Here is a 10,021-nt window from a genome sequence, read left to right on the forward strand (position 1 = left end):
AACTAATTTGGTCAGTTAACATTGGAAATCATATGGTTTACTATCCCCAGAATGACAAATTCAAGAGACATAGCATGCATTGGCAAAGAGAACATTTCAATATCTGTCTTAAAGTACAATGCTGTCTGTGATACTATAATATCTAGATGCCTACAAGGAAAGCCAGTTAATACTACTATTTTTCAAATTTATATACCAACCACTAAAGTCAAGGATAGTGGTGTTAAAGAATTCTACCAACTTTTCAGTATGAAATTGATCAAACATGTAATCAAGATGCATGGTTAACTGCTGCTAGTTGTTGTTAAGTGCCATTGAGTCAGTTCTGACCCATAGTAACCCTGTACAGGGTTTCCAAGGAGCAGCTGGTGAGCTTGAACTGCCGACCTTACAGTTCAAAAGGCTTTGCAGTCTGGCACATTAACCCACAGCGCCACACCAGGACTCCAACTGCTGCTTAGTGGAATGCAAAAGTTGGAAACAAAGAGGCAGGATTAGTGGTTGGAAAATATGACCCTGCTGATAGAAACAATGCTATAGATCAGAATTTTGCAAGACCTATGACTCCTTCATTGCACATACCTTTTTTCAAACAACATAACACACATGGACTTCACCATATGGCACACCCAAAAATCAAGAGAGAGAAAGGATAAGCTCAATAACATCAGCCAAAACAAAGTCAAGGACTAACTGTGGGATAGATCAGCAATTGCTCATATCAAAATTCAGGGTGAAGCTGAAGAAAATTAAAACAAATCCACGAAAGTCAAAACATAACCTTGAGAATATTACACCTGAATTTAGAGATCATCTCAAGAACAGATTTGATGCATTAGACACTAATGACAGAAGACCAGATGAGTTGTGGGTTGACTTCAAAAACAATTTATGCAAAGAAAGCAAAAGGTCATTGAAAAGGCAGGAAAGAAAGACCAAAATGAATGTCAAAAGAAACTGTGAAAGTTGCTCTTGAACACAGAGTAATGAGGAAGCAAAAAAAAAAAAAAAATTTTTTTTTAAAGGGCAGCTTGAGAAGACAAAGTAGAGTATTATAACGAAATGTGCGAGGTCCTGGAATTAGAAAACCAAAAGGGAAGAACAAGTTCAGCATTTCTCCTGCAGAAAGAACAATGGATGAATATTCAAGACTTGAGTTGAAATACTGAAGGATTCTATGGGCAAAATATTAAATGATGCTGGATGCATCAAAAGAAGATAGAAAGGATATGCAGTCACAGTACCAAAAAGAATTAGCCTATGTTTAACCATTTCAAAAGGTAGCATATGATCAAGAACCAATGGGTACTGAAGGAAAAAGTCTAACCTGCTCTGCAAGCTTTGACAAGAAACAAGGATCCAGAAATTGACAGAATACAAATTTAAATCCTTCAACAAACTGGAGGTACTCACTTCTCTATGCCAAGAAATTTGAAAGACAGCTACCTGGCCAATTGATTGGAATATACCCATATTTGTGCCCATTTCAAAGAAAGGTGATCCAACAGCATGCAAAAAAATCATTGAATAATATCATTAATGTCACATACAAGTAAAATTTTATTGAAGATTATTTAAAAATGGTTGCAGCAGTATTTCAACAGAAATTCAAGCTGACTGCAGACAAGGCTATGGAATGACGTCAGAAGGATCTTGGCTAAAAGTAGAGAATACAAGAAAGATGTTTACTTGTTCCTTATTGACTATGCAAAGGCATTCAACTATGTGGAATATAACAAACTATAGATAGAACTGCAAATAACAGGCATTCCAGAGCACTTAAATGTACTCATGAAGAACTTGTACATAGACAAAGAGGCAGCCAATCAAACAGAACAAAAGGATACTGTGGTTTAAAATGAGGAAAGGCATGAACCATGGTTGTATGCTTTCATCCTACTTACTCAATCTGGTTGTTGTTGGTAGGTGCTGTTGAGCTAATTCTGACTCATACTGTCCCTATGGTGCAACAGAATGAACAATGCCATCTTCACAATTGTTATACTTGAGCCTCTTGTTGCTGCTACTGTGTCAATCAATCCATGTCATTGGGGGGTCTCGATGTCCTTCTCCAAGAACTGATCTCTCCTCATAACATGTTCAAAGTATGAAAGACAAGTCTCATCATCGTCATTTCTAAACAGCATTCTGGTTGCACTCTTCCAAGAGAGATTTGTTTGTTCTTCCATAAGTCCACAGTACTTTCAATATTCTGCTCCAACACCATATCTCAAATGTATCAATTATTTTCAGGTCTTCCTTATTCACTGCCCAACTTTCGCATGCACATGAAGAACTGAAAATACCATGGCTTGGGTCAGGTGCACCTTAGCCCTCAAACTGACGTCTTTGCTCTTGAACACTTTAAAGAGGTCTTGTGCAACAGATTTGCCTAATGCAATTCGTTTATTACTTGACTTAATTGAAATATTTATACAGGTATTTATAATGATAATTCAGGAACTAAATCTTTGCTGAACTACTTTTCATATTTCATTTAAACAAATCAGCTCTGGAGTGTTTAAAATTATTTAACTTAAGGGCTAAACTTGCCTTGTTGTTGTTGTTAAGTGCCATCGAGTCGGTTCCGACCCATAGCGACCCTGTATAGGGTTTCCGAGGGTGTTAATTGGGGAAAGCAAGGCATACTTGCATTGTTCAGACTCTTAGGAATTTATGAGTCACAATTCAAAAACCAATAGGAAATCATCATCAGTGGAAAGCAGCTCATGGAAGCCTAATTAATTATTGGATATTTCCTTCCAACTCCCCACCTCTTTACTATTTCTGGGGTTTTTACTCCACCTTTTTGCCCTACTCTACCTCTAAGCATAAGGAGTTCTGGTAATGGAGTGGTTATGAGTTGGGCTGAGAAACCCAAGGTCAGCAGTTCCAAACTACCAGCTGTTTTGCGGGAGAAAGATAAAGGCTTTCTGCTCCCATAAAGACTTACAGCTTCAGAAATTCTATACAGGGTCACTATGAGTCAGAAACAACTCCACAGCACACCACCACCACCACTCCTCAGCATAATCAAAGCCTTGGGTCTCTCTCTACTGTACTGTACATCTCTGAAGGGCACTCACTATCTCTTCATTTCAGCACTCCTAGCACCTAATATAGTAACTAAATGTTAACCAAATATAGGAATTGAATAAAATACCTGACTGGAAGTTTAGAAAAGAGTTGGAAGTTTGGAAAAGAGGCTTCAGTTCTCCTCTAAAACAATTACAGAAAGCCAGTAAGTCACTCTTCAGTCTGACACTTTTTTAGTTCCTTTGAAAAAAACAAACATCTCACTTCAAAGCATTATTTCCTAAAAAAGAAAAGTTCTCATTGCATTCCATCTATTCTAATGGTGGTGGTGGTGTGCCGTGGAGTCGGTTCCAACTCATAGCGACCCTGTACAGGGTTTCTGAGGTTGTAAATCTTTACAGGAGCAGAAGGCCTCATCTTTCTCCTGCGGAACAGCTGGTAGTTTTGAACTGCTGATCTTGAGGTTAGCAGCCCAGTTTGTAACCATGGCACATAACTACCACCACCACGCTACCAGAGCGCCTTATCTATTCTAATAGATGTAAGAAAATGTTCTTCTCTACCTCTATAATCTGAGCCAGGTGCTTTTATAAATATTATTTTGTTTAAAGCCACACACAAAATCTCAGAGAGATTAAGCAACTCGCTCAAAGTAACACATCCAGTTTGGTACTGCGATAGTCTCAGGTTTGATGCCTATGATCTCTCTGCATCACACTGTGGAGAAAACATGTCCCATAGCCTTTGACTCTAAACCTTGTTGTTATAGAAAAGGTAAGGCCAAATGTTTTCAATAGCTCTTGACCAAATGCTTAAGATCTTTCCAATTATTTTCTATTGCTATTGTGAGGTTCCAGGAGTAAAGAAACTGAGAAAAGAGGGTGGCAATCCAAATATGTTTCTTTTACTCCAGGTTCATATGTCTACCAGCTTTACTTAAAAATGAAAGTAAAGAAACCAAATTAAATATTAACCCATACAGAAACATTCCAGCCAGAAAGCTCTTTTGAATTAAGAATACCAGCAAATCAAGGAATGAGAAAATTTGCAGAGTTTTAAAGTACATAAAAAGGGTAAGGATGAAGTTTTAGAGAGCTTTCCACACATTCTGTCTTCCTGGGAATTCCAGGTTCTTCTCTTTCAGCGACTTTCATATTGTTCTAAACAATGACAGTTCCTATGACCCAAAGTGGGAACCAAAACCTCTCCGCTATCCACAGCATGTGTCAAAAGAGACCACTAAGATGGATTTCACATGCTAAACCTCAGCCTACCAGGCTGATAAGTAGGAATATGTATGAAAATGAGTTGGCTATTTCCTAAACCAGGTAGCTGGAATTTACTACTTTCTGTATATGCTGCAGTTGTTGGTAAATGCCGTCGAGTACGCTCTGACTCACAGAGACCCTGTATAAGGAGTAGTGGCTGGTGAATTTGAACTGCCGACCTTGTGATTCGCAGTCCAGTACTTATGCTACAGTGCCACACCAAGAGTCCCACTATCTGTATATAAACAGCTACAATATGTTGAGTTCTAGTTGCCAGATGACATGCCAGGTGTTTGTTCTGTGCTTTAATTTTCCTGCCGAAGTATTATAACATCACCCACTCCCATCCCTGTCCTGTTTTTTACTGGTTCATAATGCTTAAGTGATGTGCCTGGAGATCCATGCCTAATAAATGAAATGAAGGGAGACAGCAAGGACTTAAAGAGTTAAGTATAGATTGAAAATCCACGCCCTACCCACACAGAGACACTCAACAGTTGAAATCTCTTCAAAATTTAATATATACCTCAAAATGGTCACATGAAAGCAGACAAGACTTGAAACAGAAGTATGGCAAAGAATAACTGAAAACAAAAGATTATAGGACATAACATTGAGCTGTTTCAAGACCACAGGTCATTCTCGATTATCCACATACCACATATTTTACTAGGGTTCCATGCCCACATATTTGCACTAAAAAGCCAAATCCCCCTTTCCTTAAGGGGAGCAACTCTGGACTGTCAAACCTGGAAAGATTTCAGTGTGGGCAGCCCAGAGCCCAGGCTATTACTGTTCACAGCTATCAGTAAGTACCTCTCAAGAAAGAAAAAGACAGTCTCTCCACTACTCAAACTTCATCAGGGCAGATTATCCGATAAACAAGGTAAACACGGGTTTACCTGCCTAATCTGTAGTGAACGGTTTCACAAGTTTTTCACCACATCAAAGATGTTTAAAGAGTACTCCGTAGCTGTCAGGGATTGTAAATTTGAAAAGAGGCTTTGATTATGTAGGATGGTGCTAGTGGGGTTGGTCGTGTAGCAGATGCAAGCTGTTAACCTAGGGAGACTCTCTGATGTGAAAAAAAAAGGTGAAACTGCTCACTACAGATTAGTAAATAAACAAGCACAAGTAAACCTTGCTTATTGGGTAATCCGACACTGACTTCATCCATGACCTCCAGTGGCTCTGGACAAATCTACGGCTTAACCTGTGTCCCCTTCAACAGCAGGACCGAGTTACCGGAAATAGTAACAAATGAATGGGTTGAATGCTCAGAGCAATGAGACGAAATCACACAGGCATGAACCACAATCGAGGAAGATGCACTGGGGCGGGGCGGGAGGGGCAGGTTTAGGGCCACGTCCCTGATTATAGTACCTCCCCGGCCCCCCACCCACCCACCCAGTAAAACGTGCCGCTTCTCAGCCCATCCTCCTCCTCCCCAGCCTCTCTGGACGCTCCATACCAGCTCTCAGCTGAAGGCACTTGCTCCGAGCAGGGGGATCTGCGAAGGGGCAGAGCCCGGTACCGCGGCCCGTTCTACACGTCGCCACACCTGAGCCAAAGCCTCTGGAAAGTTTGCTCGGGGTCTCGCCCTCCCGCCCCGCAGACTCACAAGGAGAAACACCTCTCCGGGTAGCTGCCGCGGCCGCCGCCCCCGAGGCCGCACTCGGCAGCGCTGCAGCACCGCCGGGTTCCCGGCGGCCGAGGGCGGCTCCGCACGCCGAGGGCGGGGTCTCCCCGCCCCACTCGGACGGCGGCTCCGCACAGCGCTTGGTGTTTACCGCGGCCGGGAGCTTCGCTCTCTCCGCCCGCTTTGCCGGCCCGCGCCCAGCGCTCTGCGCCCTGCGCGCTCTTGACATCATTCATTCTCTCACACCCTCGCCCGCCTACTCCATTTCCAAACAGTGACTCACCCTTTCGCTCGGTGGCGGCTGCGCTTGCTCGCTGCTGTGGCTCAGCTGGCGCATATCGGAGCTAGAAAAACCTGTGCGACTTCTTAAGAAGAAATCCCCAGCCGACCCCTCCCCTCTGCCAGCCTTTAAAGGTGCGGAGAAGGAGGGGCTTGTCAGGCGGGGCCGATTGGCGCTGGGCACAAAGGCTGAGGGCCGGGAGCAGACCTTCTTGAACCGTGGCAGAGATCAATCTGGAAAAGTTCCTTGGGTGCCACTCCTAGCAAGTTTCAAGGCCGGGAAGGGAGTCCCCCACCCCCGCACCCTGCCTGATTTCAGGAACCCTTTCTTGATGGTGATGAGTTGTTTTTAGGGTCACCAATGTTTATGCAAAGGGTGTCTCCCGGGTTCAGGTCAAGAAGGTGTATTTCCAAACCTCACAAGGTTGCCTGGCAGGGTTAGTCATGAGCCGCTCAATAGCATCTCTAGGCGTGAGTTGGAAGGTGTTCTAAGTTAATGAGGCTAATAATACTTTCCCTTCGGTGACTAACCGCTGTGTCATTAGTCCTGTTAATTGATTTACTTCTCATTTAGAATAAGAAACCGTAACCAAAATAAACAATAAAAGAATGATTCCCTACTCCACGGTACACTGTGCTTTTCCGGCCCAAGGCAGCCAAGTGTGGTTTCTTTGGTGAGTTCAGAAGTTATTTTTTTAGATGGGGTATTGCTGCCTTGAAAACGTTCAAAGGCTCCACGTTTTCTTGTATTTGGTCTTTATACACCTGCTGGGCAGTTTTCTAAGTAAATCATGCTAGCATCAGAAATTCTAACCAGGATGACCAATCGGAGAGATTTGGCCAAATCTATATTGAATTTAACTGACAGAATTGATTTATGTTAATATCTACTTCCAAACAGGGTAATTGTTTAGGATTTGCACTGGCTTATGGGTGCTTCCATCATTCAACAAACGTAATCAAAAGCATCTGTAGATACCTAGTAGGACATAATGTTACTAAACAATCTTTTTCTTATGTTTTTAAAACATCTTACTTGGAAAAAAGAATATGCAAAACAGTCCCTTGAACTGACAACTGTAGCATATTGTCACATTTTGAAAGTTTTTCCCAAATGAAAATGCTCCTGAATTAAGCAAAAGATCAACATTATTGTTGTAGAAAATATATAAAGCTACCAAAATATAAGAAACCAGAAGAGAACACCAACAATTGAAATTTATTTTCTTTGGGTTTATTTTTCCTTTTCAATAAGGAACTCATTTCCAGTTTTATAAAGTCCAGGCATTTTGCCCAGAAGGCAATAGCAAATAGATTCATTTGCTAGGATGCAAAGTAAGTGGAATTTCAAATCAACAGTTTTTATAGACAATCACAGATCTAATTCAAAAGTGTAGGGGTCCTGTCCATTGGTAACACAGAGGGACTACATTTAACCCTTGTATTACCAAAATCAATTTTGTTTGTAATAGTTTTGCTTTTTGTTAATAAAATGAATGATGAATCATTTTGGTGATTGCAAAGTCCATTTGAACCACAAGGTCAGCAGTTCAAGCTCACCAGCCACTCCTTGGGAAACCCTATACCGGGTCGCTATGGGTCAGAACCAACTCAACAGCACAGAACAACACAACAACAGTGATGGATTTTGAGAAATATTATGTGAAACAAATATGTTCCAATGAAGTATGTTGGTAAAAATATGTGGGAAGAGACATGGAAAAAAATCTTAACACATTACCTAATACTGAATACTGCACCTTCCCAATAACTCATCTGGCAAGGTCCATGTGTACAGCCCCATTTATATTTTTCAAAAAAGTTATTTGGAGTGATTAACTCATTGGTCTTACAAAGTTCTACCAAGCATAATTTCTCTCACCAAAGCTGTTTTTTCCAACTACCAAACCCTCCTCCTTATTTTCAATTTTCACATTCAAGTCACCAGTCACTATCAATGTATCTTGATTGCATAGTTGATCAATTTCAGACTAAAGAAGTTGGTAGAAGTTCATGAGAAATTGGATTTAAAAGATTAGGAATTTTTTCCACCAAAATCTTAAAACCCCCTAGTATGTTGCCAGTGAACTTCCTATTGTTTCACAGTTACACACATGCTGTATGCAAGGAAAAAATTTCCCAAAAAACCCCAGAGGCAGAAAATGTAAGTGGCATATGTGTACCACAAATTACAAAATAAATAATTAGCCATAGACAAGTTTGATTGAATAGCCCCATATTTCCTACTCCATGGCTCAGATATTTGGATATTAAGGAGATGGGTATATTAAAATATTCTATAGTGCTAAAAAAAAAATTATGTTGTGGACTTTTTTGGTCTATAAATATCACAAAAGTTTAAAACTCAAAGCCTAGCCTGTAGTCTTTTTATGTACTGCTGCAGGCTTTAAATCCAGCTGCTCCACCATAAGAAAGCCTCTATTTGTAAGGGAGGTTATTTAATGGGTAGTTTTGAATTTGTAGACATTATTGTTTCTCATTCCATCTAGCAAGATTCATATGTATAGTTTCCATTTATGGTATTGAAGAAAGTTATTTCCAAATGCTTATTGGTCTTGCAAAATTCTATTATGTGATCTCGGTTATTATTTCTATCACCAAAGCCATATTTTTCAAATACCAATCCTTATTTGTTTCTGACTTTTGCATTTCAATCACCAGTAATTATCACAAGATGGAATACACAGATATTGACTACATCTATAGAAGGAGCTCTGGTAATGTAGTGGTTACAAGTCCAGTTGCTAACCTCAAGGTCATCAGTTCGAAACTACCAGCCATTCTGTGGGAGAAAGATGTGGTTTTCAGCTCCCATAAAGATTCATATCCTTGAAAACCCTAGGCAGGCTCGCTTTAAATTGGAAGCGACTCCAAAGACACTACCACCACCACCACCATAGAAAGAGATGATGAAAAACTCAGTATGATCAGTAAGAATTTCATGCCTTGACTTGCAATATTGAAGGATTCTCTGGGCAAAGTATTGAATGATGCAGAAAGCATAAAAAGAAGATGGAGAGAAATGGTTGATGTTAAGTCATTTCAAGAGATAGCACATGATAAAGAGCCAATCGTACTGGAGGAAGAAGTCCAAGATCCACTGAAGGCATTGGCTAAGAACAACACACCAGAAATTGAAGGAATACAAATAGAAATCTTTCAACAAATTGATACAGCACTGGAGACACTCATCTATGCCAAGAAATTTGGAAGACAGCCATCTGGCAAACTGATTGGAAGAGATTTTGTATTTGTGCCCATTCCAAAGAGAGGTGACCCAATAGAATGCAGAAATTATTACACAATAACATTGATATCATATGCAAGTAAAGTGGTGCTAAAGATAGTTTAAAAATGACTGCAACAGTACATTGACAGATTCCGATGAGGATGTGGAATGAGGATGTCATTGCTGACAGCAGATGGAGCTTGGCTGAATGCAGAGAATGCCAGAAAGATGTTAACCTGTGCTTTATTAACTATGCAAAGGCTTTCAACTCTGTGGATCATGACAACCTACAGACACCATTGTGAATAGTGAGTATTCCAGGACATTTTATTGTGCTCATGAGGAGCCTTTACATAGACCAAGAGACAAAGGGACAGTGAATGGTTTAAAATCAGGAAAGGTGTATGCCAGCGTTGTATTCTTTCACCATGCTTATTCAATCTGTATGCTGAGCAAATGACCTGAGAAACTGGATTAACATGAAGAAAAATGTGGTGTCAGAATTGGAGGAAGACTCATTAGCAACCTGCAATATGCAGATGATACAGC

General features: G+C 40.6%; 1 pseudogene; it reads right to left on the reverse strand.

Moving 5' to 3' along the window:
- LOC102823491 overlaps positions 1–6,172 on the reverse strand; it is a 46,829-nt pseudogene extending 40,657 nt beyond the window's left edge.
- Positions 6,173–10,021: the final 3,849 nt, after the last annotated feature.

This window comes from Chrysochloris asiatica, unplaced genomic scaffold (assembly GCF_000296735.1).
Source record: "Chrysochloris asiatica unplaced genomic scaffold, ChrAsi1.0 scaffold00129, whole genome shotgun sequence".
Taxonomy (NCBI): Eukaryota; Metazoa; Chordata; class Mammalia; order Afrosoricida; family Chrysochloridae; genus Chrysochloris; species Chrysochloris asiatica.